Source organism: Kogia breviceps, chromosome 14 (genome assembly GCF_026419965.1).
Source record: "Kogia breviceps isolate mKogBre1 chromosome 14, mKogBre1 haplotype 1, whole genome shotgun sequence".
NCBI lineage: Eukaryota > Metazoa > Chordata > Mammalia > Artiodactyla > Physeteridae > Kogia > Kogia breviceps.
The window spans coordinates 27347781-27362154 of NC_081323.1; the positions used below are offsets into that span (position 1 = coordinate 27347781).

Here is a 14374-nt window from a genome sequence, read left to right on the forward strand (position 1 = left end):
GGTGTGAGTGTCCACATTGCAAAAAGAGAAGGGAGATTTTCCATGTGTGTAGTGGACTGGCAATCGGGAAGCAAAGCACCAAGGTGCTGGGGTTCTATTTCCTGCATGGGTCTTACAAACCTGGGAGGGTATACACTGGGCGTAGTCCAACCAGTGTGCCTCCAGAGAGAAATGACAGAAGTCAATCCAAAGCTCTACTCCCCGAGATGAGAATCCACTCTGGTAGATAAGGCAGTGAAGAACCACCTAGGAGTTGCAGATTCTGCCTCAACGACCATCTGCAGAGTCTAGGGACAGCATTCTCTCCCCCTCTCTGACCCCCTGCCCCTCTCCTGGCACACGGAGCTGCCTGCCTGGATGTTCCTTTGCTTCCTTAGAGGCACTGCCCCACACAGGGCCTGTCTGTCCCCTCCAAAGCCCTGCCTTTCCAAGCCTGCCCAGTAACTGCAGGACCTTGGAGAGTTCTCCAATGGGGAGGTTGAGAGATGCATGTGCCTCATTTTCTCCAAGGTTCTCATGGAGAAATGGCAGGAGCAACAGCCTGGAGGGGGCAGGTTCGGCCTCAGGGCTGCCCTGCACACGAGGCGTTTGCAGTCTCCTTCCCAGCTGAGCTGCGGCTGCACAGGGTTCCCACCATCCCCCAGACCAGCGCCTCTTGGGGAAGACAAATAAGGGTCTGCTCACTTTTGCAAACCAACGTTGCTCCTCTTACAGCTTCTAAGACGTCAAGGTGGGGTGGCTGCCAGTCAGGCTGGAAGGTGGGCAGCGCACGGCCTCTCTCCTTCGAAGGCCACTTAATGGAGACTGACCTGGGCACCCCTGGCCAGCCCAGGTGTTTCCGTGACAGCTGCCCCCAACACCAGTCACCGGATTAAAAAGAGATAGTAATTCAAGTGGGTGAAAAATCCTCTGGGGCTCTGATGAACTGCAGGTACGATGCCAGTCGACAGTGTGATTCATCTGCCAGAAACTCTAATCTGAAATTGGAAAGGGAAAGATACCCATTGAGAGGTGCCAGCTCCACCCAATTCTGCAATATCAGAACATACCTGAAAACCCTATGGGATCTTTGAGTGTGGTTTTCTGCTTTCCTTTTTTCCCCCTTTGTTTCTTTCCAAAAAGCTCTTTTCTAATTAAAAAATACCCAGGAGGGAGGGGATATGTGTATACATACAGCTGATTCACTTTGTTGCACAGCAGAAACGAACACAACATTGTAAAGCAATTATACTCCAATAAAAACAAAATAAAATAAGTCACTGCTGACCAAAGTAAAAAAGTAAATAAATAAATGTCCTCTATAGAAAATGTAGAAAAACATAAAATGGATTCAAAACTAGCTATATCACCATTCTTAATACTTTAACATATTTGGACTTCATTTCTATGTATATATTTTTTATAAAATTGGGCTCTTGTTGCGTATATAGTACCCCCCTTCCATGTGATACGTCGTGAACATTTTTATATTATTAAATAATCTTCAAAACATGATTATAAGACCGATATAGTATTGCCTCATGTGGTAATTTACTTAAACTTTCCAATCCCCAATCCTTGGGCAACCAGGTTGCTTCCAATGGGAGTCTCACTCTTAGAGGGAGTGTGACAGACAGTGACAAGGGTGGTAGAGGTCTCCAAAGCACAACATGCTTAGGAGAGTGGAAAGAACTGGAAAAAACACAACTTAAGAAGCACAATTAAAAATGTTCTCAAATATTTCCGGTTCTCCATGATAGATGAGACATTCAACTTGTTCAGTAATTTCTCCCATGAAAATTCCCACCAACGGGTGACCATTGCAGGAGGAGGATTTTAGTTCAGTTAAAGGAAGAACTATCTAATGATTAAGGAATAAATAAAAAGAATTAGCTCTCCCAGGAAGTAATGGGTTCTCCTTATCTGAAAATGTTTATGAGGAGAGTTGATGGCCTTTTGGCGGGGATGTTGAGGAGATGACTTAAACTAGATGACATCTAAGAATTGACCAGAAAATGTGAGCTCTGGACAAAACTGCACAATTTGACAACTTCCATCCAAAGGAAGGTCTGAGTCTTCAGCAATTATCAAAACCCTTGGAACTTTACAAACCAATTGTCTCTAATTACACATGACTTTGAAAATGTCCTGTGTCTTTGGTATAGGTGAGAAAACTGAACACCGAAATAGCTCATCCTTAATTCCTCAGCAGAGAATGTGAGCCAGCTAGTTTTCGCTAGTCACAGTTCTCCCTCATTCTTTGAAGCTACCAACCAGATTTATCTTCTTTATTTTTAATTAAAATTTTTACACTATAATTAACAGAATGAGCATGGCAAGTGGAGGAGACCTGCCCAGGAGGGCAATGAACTCTGTGGATGGTGATAAACTAGAAAATTGTTTGAGCAAAGGATTAACAGGCAGCTTCACACCTTGTTAGGTGACTTAATGGCTTGGATGTGAGAGCTAGCCCCAGTGCCCTTCCAGTGGAATGAACTTTGGGGAGGTCTGTGTTTGGGTTCCCGCAGAAGCAGACCCTAGACAAGGGTTTGAGGGCAACTAGTTTATTTGGGAGGAAGGTCAGAGGAAGGGAGAGTGAGATGGGGAAGGGAAGGCAGCCAGTAAGGGTGCATTTCAAACAAGTCACTATGGTGAGTGGCTGGAATCCCATTGGGGCATCTGTGAGATGACGCAGAAGATGCACACCAGAGCTATCCCACTGGATGGGATACCCGGGAAGCTGGGGTATTTATATAGCAACTCCTCTCAGTCATTGGTTGAGGGTTGGTCACAGGGGATGTTAACACCCCAGCTGCTCCTACCTTCCCACCGTCTTGGGAAACGCCCTCGGCAGACAGAAGTGGGTACAGGCATCTGGAGCCCACCAAGGACGCAGAGGTGACACAAAGAGGCATAAGGCTGGGTCCAGGCAACGTCTGCCAGAGGGAGGATGCCTTGGAAATATATTAAAGATTAAAATAAACAGAAATGTGCTCAGTGAGAAGTAAAAACCGTATCAGAGGTTCTTAGACAAATATGGCAAAAACTTCTTCATAATCAAACCAGGCAAAATGGTTCCCCAAACAGAATTATTTTCAAAGCTTGTTTATTCTGTATATTAAAAGAAAAGACTCAAGGTAGGCTGGTGTTCTTTCTATTTAAACTGAGAATTTTAATCCTCTGAAAGCTGTAAATCAATATATAAACGTAAGTCATTAGTGTTCATTTAATTCAACAATCTACGCTGTATCTGTTGAGTTAGGAGCAAAAGATAATAATGGCCACTTTTATTGTTACTCTGTTGTTCTAGGATTGAATTTAGTCTGAGGACCCCAGTCTCACTGGTAAATGCTCACTATTCCAAATAAATACATTCACCTCTCTTCATCTCAATAGTAATAACATGAAATGAGTCTTGGCCAAGACCCTATTTTAGACCAACTTGAAACTGGGATTCCTTTGCTCCGTCCTCTCTGGATATTTGCTCCAGCTCAGTCAGATGGCTATGCATTGGGCCTGCCATGGCCGAGCCTCAGAGGAAGAGAAACCAGACACAGGTGTTCTCCAGAGGAGCCTGAGGTCAGTAAGGACACAGGTGTGGGGCGTGGCTTGCAGGTGAGGGGTGGGCAGGCAGGGAGGTGGCTGTCTTTGTGCTGTGTGGCCCCCATGCAGCAGTGATCACGGGCCCATGTTCATGGTACAGGTCCAAGCCTGGGGTCCTTTCAGGCCTGCAGAATAGAGGGAGATTTCTATTTACGAACATGCAAGTGTGGGTGAGGCGGCCGTTTTCAGAGCATGGGGGCGGCTGAAGCTGAGCATCTCCTGCTCTGCTCCAAAAGTGGGAGCCTTTGAGATGCTTTGCTGCTGGAGCTAAGGAGGTGAAGAGATGGCTAGTGGTTCTGTAAAATCCAGAAAGAGCCTTCCCACTGGGGTGAGGGTTTTCTCAGAGGCAAGTAGCTTACTTAGGAGGAGACCCCAGCAAGCACGAGCCGGCTCTCCTGGCCTGCCCGCCATACACGCAGAGTAGGGTCAGGCAGGGTGGCGGTGCTGATCTTTGGAAAGCGGTGAAACCTGAAACTCAGTGAAGCCTGAGTATGACTCCTGGATGCTTGAGTCTAAGATGTGCAACCTTAGACTCACCTATTAAACCTCTTTGAACTTTAATCTCCTCGTTTGTGAAACGGGCCAAAAAGAGTATCAGGTATGTTGTGGGGTATCGCTGAGATACCGTGTGTACAGCACCTGACAGCTAATAGATGCTCAATAAAAATCCATTTCCTTCTCAAAAGAGTTGAGATGACAGGAAGGCAGTCTGTCCCAATGGAGAAGCAGGGACACGCCTCCAGAAAGCGGTGCAATTGCTCAGGAGACGCCCAACGAGCTCAGCGTTATCAAAAGAGAAAAAAGGGCACCTCCAGACTAAGCATAAGATTGTGAGACTAGGAAAAGCAGAGGGCAAAGGTGGAGGTTACCAGAGTCAATCTCAAAGATCTATTTGAAAAATAAAAGATTGATCTGAAAAAGAGCAGCCAAGCAAACAGAAGGAACAGGGAGAGAGAACCAATTGCCTGCAGCCAGGATAGAAGGAAGGAGGAGGCCCAGAGAGAGAATTTCTGATCTGTTTTTCTCTGTCACAGACCTTTGAACTAAAAGGATGTTCACGGATATTCATCCCCTAGGTGGGTGAGGAATTGTACAACAGTAATTTTTCCAAATGAGGTTTTCTCCAGGCCAGAGAAACGACCTCTCCTGGCGCCTAAGTGGTCACAGCGCGGAGTCCAGGCTTCTGCCCTGACACAGAGAGTCCTGGCCTTCTCACACTTGGGCCTCCACCTTTTAGCTTGGAAACTGTGGGTCACCCTCTGAGCAGCTCCAAGATCCTGTGCTGAGAATCTGTGCAGGTTCACGTACTCCTCCTGAAGTTTTTCCACAAATTCTTGAACGCAGCAAATGTGGAAGATTGCCTGGACTCCACTCCCCAGCCTTCTCTCAGCTTCTGCTATGGGGCTCCACAGAACCTCCCTCTAAAGGGTGAAGTGTATTTCCCAGCCCTTGACTTTGGGCTGGGCCTTGTGACTTTTCTAAAGCAATAGAATAATACAATAATGTCAGTGGGCCAGGTCAGAGGCCGTAAGTGGCCTTGTGGGGTCCTGCGTGCCTTCCTAGGCTTCTACCATCACCATTAGAAGAGCAAGCCTGGGCTGGCCTGCAGGGACCTGGGGGGACGATGACAGGCTTGTGGAGAAGTGCTCCCCCAACTGCCAAAGCCTAGAGCGCTGCCACCCACATCCACCTACAGAACGGCAGGAAGAAGCTGAGCAGTCTAGCCGAGCCCCCCAAAATCAGCTGAACCCCAGGCAACCCCCAGCAGCAAGCAGGCACCACCAAGATCCACAGAGCTGCCCACCTGCGCCTTGCCTAGGTCACCTCACTCCCGGCCGAACTGCAGACTCATGAGTGATACACATGCTTGCTGTTACGTGGCGCTGACACATCATGATGGTTTTGATGCGGCAACTGTTACAGTCACCCACACTGGACCCTCTTCCGGGTCCTCTCACGGTAATTGAGGCCCATCCCAGCCTAAGGAGAATATAGATTTCTCTGGCCGCACTCCAGACCTACTGAAACAAAACCTCTAGGAATAGAGGTCATCACATGTATTTCTTTGACAACATTCCCAGATTCTGATGATTAGCTTCATCATTCATTTCGGTACTTTCCTCACTCGTTCGTTCAGTCATTCATTTATTCATTCCACAATGCTATTCCCCTAAAATGTGTGACCCTATCACAACTAGATCACAAGCTCTGTGTAGGGAAGTGGGTAACTTTTTTTTTTTAAGAGTAAAGTTGAAATTTATGGTAATTTTTTTTCTATATACAAAGAATTACAGTACATGTTTATGGGGACTCCTAGTGCAGGGCTCCCCTCTTTTTCACTAAGAGTTCCACTTACCGCAGAAAATCTATCCGGGTGAAGGGGAGCAAAAAATGTGATGGACCTCAGCGGGCCCCCCCCTTCCCCTTTCTTAAAAATGTAAAGATAGATCTCTATTGTCAGCTTGTTGTTTTGCCAAGACTTAGAAAGCTGCTCTTCCATCAGTTCCTAAGTGCTGCACTCGCCTGTCTTCAACAGTGAGTAACTTTTAAATTTTGTGTCCTTCTTAACGTTTAGCACAGTGCTGAGCAGGCATTTAATAAACATTTGTTAAATCGCATTGCATATTAATTAATCATTCATACTTTGCAAATGAAATCAGGAGCTAAATCCCATGATGGGCCTCTATCAGGGGTGATGGGAAATGCTGGCATACAGAGCTTCCTCTGGCTCCCTGCTGTCAACCGTCTCCAGGTGGATGCCACCACCCCATTCCCCATAATGCGTGTTGCCAGTGAGGGGATAGAAGACCCCGGAACTAACTGAGATCCCCATGGCTGAAGGCCTGGAGAGAGTGTGATTCTCATTGTGGATAAACCACCTACAGAAAACCAAGAGCTCTTTCTTTTCTGTAATGTCTAGAACTCCTTAGGTTGGAGGAAATACAATTAAGTTCCCAGATGGGAAAAGATGAATTATGCTCTTTGGTTCAGTTCAAAATTTGGAACGTCATTTATGCTCCAGAGCTGTTATTTCACCAACAGAAGTTCTTGGAAAAGAAAAAAGCCCACCCCTAAGGACCCACACTTTTCCATTCTTTTGATGGGTTCCTGACTGGTGACTGGCTTTGAAGAGGGGCCTTTGAGCTCCACGTGGCAGACGGCCACCATGATGAAAGGGTGGCTGCTGGACATGGGCCAGGCCTCAGCCCTGAGTGACTCAGATGCTATGAAGTATTGATTGCATGCGTCACTTCAGGCTTTTAGGCTGATTAATATTTAAATAAGTACATTAATATTGCATATGAAATTGAGGTTTAAACAATCTTTGTGTCTTGTTCAAAGGAGCTGGCATTTTTTGATGTACTCATTAATGCTGGCCAGATCACAGTGAGCACTTGATCACCAGGAGGTTAGACTGAATATTGACTGAATATTGGGGATAAGAAATGTTTTTCAATCATTTGGACAGACCATCAGTCAAATGACTATGATCTGACTCAACCCATGTACTAGAGGAATCTGTCCATTCTTACAGGAACGTACTTTGACATAGAAACAGGAGAAAATAGAATCTTGATTAATTGAAAAGAAGCTACTTATTTGGACCTAGACTTACAACTGCAGACGAAAGCAAAGGGGAAAAAATCTGGTTAATAGATTTTTCTACATCACTCAGTTGACTAGTTTTCTTCCATTGAACCTAGTCAAAAGTTAAGAGAACTGTATTGCATTTCTACTGTGTTCAAGATATTGTGCTAGGGGCCTGGACTATAAAGTGTGAAAAATCCAGTCCCTGCCCTTGGGAAGCTCAGAGTTCAGTGGGGGAGGCACATAAGTAAGTATGACATGATATCATTACATCATGATGTGCCCAGTCCTGTCCTGGAAGGAATAACACCACCCACTATGGGAAAACAGCAACAAGAACAAGCAAGTTGGCCCTAAATGTTAGAGGTGGGAAGATACTTAAATGCATTTAAAGAATGTTTTCTTGGGTCGATACAGCATAGGAACTCATCTAGAAGCTTGATCTATATGATACTGAACAAAGGGTCATTGGATTATAATTGGTTTTTCATCTGGAGCTTTGTTTCTACCAAGAAGCCTAGACTAAAAGTAACCCATTAAAATCATTTCCTTATCCCCAAATTCCCTAAAAGTCAGTGACAGAGTCTCTTCAACTAAATGTAAGTGTCTTAAAGACCAAGATAATGTCTTCCAATTCTTTTGTTCATGAGAAATTCAACCAAAGGCTTCATTCCCCAAGGAGATCATTAATAGAAATTCTTCTATAAATGAATGAGTGAATTATGGATGGATGGATGCATGCATGCATGAATGGATGGATGGGGGATGGATGGATGCAAGGGGGGATGGATGGATGGATGGATGGTTGGATAGATGAGTGGATGGGGATGGATGGATAGATGGATGGATGGAAGGGGGGATGGATGGATGGAAGGATGGATGCATGGATGGATGGATGGACGCATGGATAGGGGATGGATAGATGGGGGAATAGATGCTAATGAAACTATTAGGATTTGAGAAGTGTTTGTGTCCATTCCCTCACTCAATACACAGGTGGAAACTGAGGCCCAGGACAAATGTGAATGGCCGGAGGCCACACAGCAGGTTAGAGCAGAGCTAGTCCTGGACTTGGGCCTCCAGCATCTCCTGATCCTGAGGCATGGCTGCACCCACTCACCTCACAGTTCACATCACAGGGCGAAGGCACACATCAGGCGAAACCTGGCCCCGGTGGGGAAGCACCTGTGGGTCCCTCTGCAGGAACTTCAAGCCCCTCAGCATCTCTCAGCACAGCCTTCCCCTGCCAAGTCCTCTCAACCCACCCTCTGCCACTACTACCCCGCATTCAGCCACCAAAGAGAGCCCTTGGGAGCAGCGTCTGCCTCTCCAACCCCTTGAACCTGATTTCCGTGCCCACTCTGGCATTGGTCTGGTTTTGCCTCCAGCTCCCAGCACCTGTTGCTCTTTTGGAGGATTGCCCTAGGGCTCCTGGAACCTGCTCTGCCCCACACGCGTGGACACCTGATGAGACTGGGAATGTCCACGCTGTCTTGGCACCCGTTAACCCTTGGCTGGCTGTGGGAGCATGAAAACCTTGTTTCAGGCTGGGAAACCTCTGGGCTGTAACCAGCCCTCCAGGGCCCCCTGCCGGACTCACCTGAAATCACACCCTGGCTTGGCTTCCTCCCTGTTCCGGGCTGCCTCCCTGGCTCCTTCACTGGTTTCCCCTGGGAGCACATCTTTAATAAATCACTTGCCCACAAGTCTTCATCTCAGAGTCTGCACTGGGAATCCTGACCTTCTTACATTTGAGCAGTCTGGAGCTTCAGGCAAAACAGAATTTTCCATCCTGCGTGGCCAAGGCAGAGAGAATCTCTGACATAGAAATAAGATTAGCTTCTCAACCACGGTAACCCTGCTGGCTCCCAACCTACGGGAAATTATTTTTCACAAAGAAAGAACCCTTAATTACCAACCTATAATTAAAACCTGAGGCCAAGTGCAGGAAGCAGGGGCTTGGGTCTGAGCAACGTTGCTCACCATTGTCTCCAGGAGGGTGGGGAGGTCTGTACTTTGAATGTCATGCACACACAGCCCCTCCACACTGAGTGTTCTGTTATGCAGAAGAATAAGATGTATTACAGTGTGTGGGAGATGTTTTCATTAAGCTATGGAAATAGGAGGCTTATGTTTTATAGCTCAAACGTTGCCAATTTTTAAAATAAGAGGTTTAGTGTAAATCTCAGCTATTCAAGGAGCACCAGCTTGAGGAGTCCCATTGAGTCACTGTGAGCAAAACTGCCGTGTTTGATCTTCATGGTCCTCAGTTTCCCCATCTGTAAAACAGGGATGATCATCTTCCTACTTCAGAATCAAAGGAATATGATGACTGGCCATGTTAGTGATATGAACAGTGTGTCTTTGTTGATCTATCAAAAAATATACGTGGAACTCCTCAGAGTGCTAAAGGCATGGATGCCCGTCTGGCACCGATCCTAGGCCTCTTCTCCACCACCCCCCACAGAGGCGCACACACATGTCCTCTCTTGGACTTGTAGAGAATGTTCCAGAAGCCTTGGCAGGAAGGAGCCAGTCCCTGTGTGGGTGCCAGTGTGGTGACCAGGCAGGCACTGAGTCATTTGATACAGTCAGTACCTTGCTGGGATTCTTACCAGGCACCTTACAAACAAGAAATATGTTCTCTGTGAGTAAGACCATAGCCTAAGCTCATTAACTCTTCAAAAACTAGTCACTTGCTAGCAATTGCAATTATTCCATCCTACATGATGGTTTGGTTTGGGAGTTTTCACTGTTTCTTGTTTGGTCTTAGTTCACAAATCCATCTCCCCCTCCCACATGGAGAGTCGACTGTTTGTAATGGAGTGTAAGATCCCTCTTTTCTCCCTGCCTTGGTCCTGATATTTTGATCCCTTTGGTCTTGAGCGGCTTCTTTGGAAACGTGGAGGTTCTCTACCCGGCAATTTTTTAGAAGGTGCTCTGTGCCTGGTTTTGTGTTTTGCATGTATTATTGCATTTAATCTGCATGTTAAAGCAGCGAATTAGGCGTTTTCTCATCCACCTCCCACAGAGAGGAAACTGAAGATCAGAGAGGTTAGTGATCTGCCCTAGCTCACACAGCCAGCGAGGGGTGAAATGTGAAGTTCACCATCTGTCAAGCAACTTTGTTCAACTTAGTCCCCCTCCAGGCTCCCACAGCTCAGCCAATGGCACCGCAGTGGACCCAGTGACAAAGCCCGGAACACAAGAGTGGTCCTGGACTCCTCTCTTTACCCCTCTCCTCTCAGCCACCAGATCTGCTAGTTCTAGCCCCATTCTGCAACAAATCTGCTTCTCTGTTTCTGCCACTGGCAGCCAGGACCAAGCTGGTATCACCTCCCCCCTGGACCCCATGAAAGCCCCAGCTTCCTGCTGCCACTTTTGCCCTCTGCAATGCCGTCTCCCCAAAATAACCAGAGAGGGGGACTTCCCTGGTGGTCCAGTGGTTAAGATGCTGTGCTTCCAATTCAGGGGCCATGGGTTCAATCCCTGGTCAGGTAACTATGATCCCACATAGTAGCCGAAAAATAAAAAATAACCAGAGAGTTATTACAGAGGGAAAAAAGGACAAGAGGCCAGGTCACACCCTCAATTAAACCCATCCAGGGGCTCCTGCACCCAGAGTCACACCCCTCCCTCCCTGCGAAGGTCCACGTGTCCTGGCTCCGGCCACCCTTTCAACCTACCTCCTGCTCCCTCAGTATTTATCAAGCTCTACAATTGCAGGATTTGTCCTAATTCAAGACTTAGAAGGCTCATATGCTGAGTCTGTTTCAACCTCTGGTTTAGTCCCTTCCTAGCTCTTAAAACAGTTTGCAGTTAAGTATTTGGTTTTTGGGTTTTGTGCCTCCCATTGGAATATCAGCTCCAGGAGCTGACAGGGGTCTTCTTTATCTCATTCACCTCTTCACCCTCAACAAAGCACAATGGCCTTGACCAATATGCATTGGATGACAGGCTGATGAAGAAATGCTTTCCATTTCCCTTTCTTTAGCCTGCACCCCCTAATTTCTTCTGGTCATGTTTTGTCCTCACAAAACCCCTCTCCCTGTCTTTGTTATTCTCTTTTTGTTCTGCTCATAGAAGAAATTATTTATGTGCACCTCCATAAACACTATGAAAGGAAGCTTCTGGTCAGTGCACCAGGAGTATGGTCTGCACAGGAAATGAGCACTTGTTAGTACTTGCCGGCTTCTGGGGAGAACTGCTATATTTCTTCATAGCCACAACCCAAGGAACAGGAGACCCCCCCCCCACCCAGGCTGACTTGTGTTCCTCAAGAGAGGAACTAGAAAAAGCAACAGCCATGGTTGTCTTGATGTTTAAGTCATTCATTTGTTTTAGGCAATTGACAATAGCCATTCGACTTCTCCAAGCATGCGTTTTCAAGCTAAAAAAATACTCTGTTAAGTATCTAAAAGATTTAGAAAATTGAAAAACAAAAAAGCTGTACATGGACATGTTCTTAGCTGGTAAGCTTTGCTTATACACTCTTCCACCAGGAGAAGGGAATTCCCGACATATAGGACCTCTACTCAAAGGACTCTCCTAAGAAACACGTGGTGTCATGTGTTCTCATGATTAATATTAAACTCAATGCACCATATATACAAATCCTTCCAAAGGGAAACAAACCTGCCCTGGAAACAAAACTTATAATTATAATCACAGATGCTCTTTGTTCCTCACAGGGAATGCTTAAAATATCAATTTAAATGCAAATGAATCTTATCATTCCAAATTAGGGCCATTCCATTGTGTTGAAATTAATATAGAAAATGATTTCGAATGGTAAATTATGAGTAATTAATGTTGACACTGAAAAAATGCACTCTTACTTTGAAATTCTGGGGAGGGGCAGACTTGTCTGTGTGTGTGTTGTGTGTGCTATAAGTAGTGCCTGGCAGGGCTAATTTGCAGGATTAACACAGCAGGAATAAGGGGAGGGAGACGCATGGCAATGATACATCTTAGCTATTCTTTGGGTCTAAGGAGACACACTTACAACATGATATTTAAGAATAAATTATACCACGTATACTAAAGAGCTGAAGAATTCAAGGAGAGCTTGAAGAATTAAAATCTTTCCCTTAAATATCCAAACAAAAAGGACCTGTGTCTCCTCTATCATCTAATCTAGGAGTTGGCAAATTATGATCCATAGGCCGGCCACCTCTTTGGGTAAATAAACTTTTATCGGAACCCAGCCATGTCCATTTGTTGACTAATTGTCTAGGGCTGCTTTCACAGTACAATGGCCAAGCAGGGTAGTTGTAACAGAGACCATCAGACCTGCAAAGCCTGAAATTTTCACTATTTGACTCTTTAAGGAAAAGTTGCTGAAATCCCCTGATGTAATCTGCTGTGCATCAAGACATAGGAAGATGGCTTTTTTTTAGAAACACGCGTCCAGAGAGTTGCAATGTGGGTCCAGTCAGAGCTGTACCACTTTCTAGCTGTGGGGCATCTGACAAGATGCCCAACATGTTGGGGGCATAGCATCCTCATTTGTAGGCTGAGAAAGTTGGACTGTTGTCTGCTGGGAACTCTAAAATCTTATGAAACTCTCCTCCCTTCCCGTAATATCACTGATTTAGAAACAAAAGCTGAATTAGTTTTCTAAGGAAATGAAATTGTCAAGTAGTTTGAATTTACTTAACTTGCTTTCGAGAATGACAGACATAAAGTCAAAGTTATGCTCCTTTTCCACGCATAACGCTCTCTACATTAACCACTGTGGCTGAGTGATTTCAGAGAGTTTTGCATTTGTTTACTGTCTTAGTTTGGATTCCTCCAGAAACCAACCTGAGGCTTGGATAGTTTATTTGAGAGGTGGTCCCAGGAAGCAAGGGCAAGGGAAGGAGTCCAGACAGGGCATGTTTTAAGTAAGTTAGTGCCGTGGAGCTCAGGTCTGCTGGGAAACCCTGGGCTGTGGGTTAGACCATGAGGGGGAAAGAGTTGGAGTACTAATACACCAACTCCCATCAGTAGTTGATTGAGGGCTGCTATCAGGATGAGGGGAGAGCAATTTCCTCTTCTTCTGGGCTGCCACAGTCACGGGCAGTTTGGGCTCCTGAGATAGAGATGGAAATCTGGCAGAGGAAAGTTGAGTCAAAATCGAAAGGCTAAAAGCAAGAGGTCATGAATGGGATACCAAACAACATCTGCTAATTACAAGTCTCCAAACTCTCTAATCACACATCCCCATCCATACAAATTTTTGAGCAGGCTCACCAAATATATTCATAGTTACTTATTCACACAGTCTATGTACTACTGCAATAATGGACTGTGTACATTATAAAACATACTCGAGAAAGACAATTTTAAAGATAAAATAAGAATAAATATTTAAAAGTTATAATACACTGTCATGTTCATGGCAGCATTAGTCACAAGAGCCAAAAGGTAGAAGCAACACGAGTGTCCATCAAGAAAAGAATGAATAGACAAAATGTGGCCCATGCATACAATAGAATATCATTCAGCCTACTGCATGCAACACTGTGGATGAAACTTGAGGACATTATGCTAAGTGAAATAAGGCAGTCACGAAAAAGACAAATACTGTATGATTCCCCTTGCTTGAGGTACCTAGAATAGTCAAGTTCATAAAGATGGAAAGTAGAATGGTGGTTGCCAGCAGCTGAGGGAACTGGGGAATGAGGAATTATTGTTTAATAGGTAGAGAATTTCAGTTTTGGAAGATGAAAAGTTCTGAGATTAGTTGCCCAACAATGTAAATATACTTAACACTGCTGAACTGCACACTTTATAAGGGTTAAGATGATTAATTTTATGCTATGCCTTTTTTACCACAACTGAAAATAAATACATAATTTAAAAAATCAAGCTAAAACAAGGAAGTTGTAATATTTTCTTCCCACACCCCAGTGGATCATCTTACACATCCCCTGGGGTGGGCATGTCCATTTTGAAGACTTTTGCACTCACTAGCCAGTGTGTAACCCTGTCCAGTGTGATCAGTAAGCGGTTCTGAATAGAAACTCTTTTGGCTAGCTAGATGTGACGATTTCTCTCTTCAAGGGAGATAAGACAGTACAATAGAAATGGCACTGAGAAGGTCTATGCAAACAGGTGGCTCTGGGTCCAATCCCGCTCTACAGACTTAGTTACTGAGACTTGAGGCAAGTTAATCAACCTCTCTGGGTTGTACGTTCCTCAAATGGAAAAGAAAGATAGT

At 45.3% G+C, this 14374-nt stretch overlaps 1 protein-coding gene across 1 annotated transcript in view; it reads left to right on the forward strand.

The window, feature by feature from the left end:
- PCSK2 (proprotein convertase subtilisin/kexin type 2) overlaps positions 1-14374 on the forward strand; it is a 214948-nt gene that overhangs the window by 126283 nt on the left and 74291 nt on the right. The window lies entirely within an intron of this gene.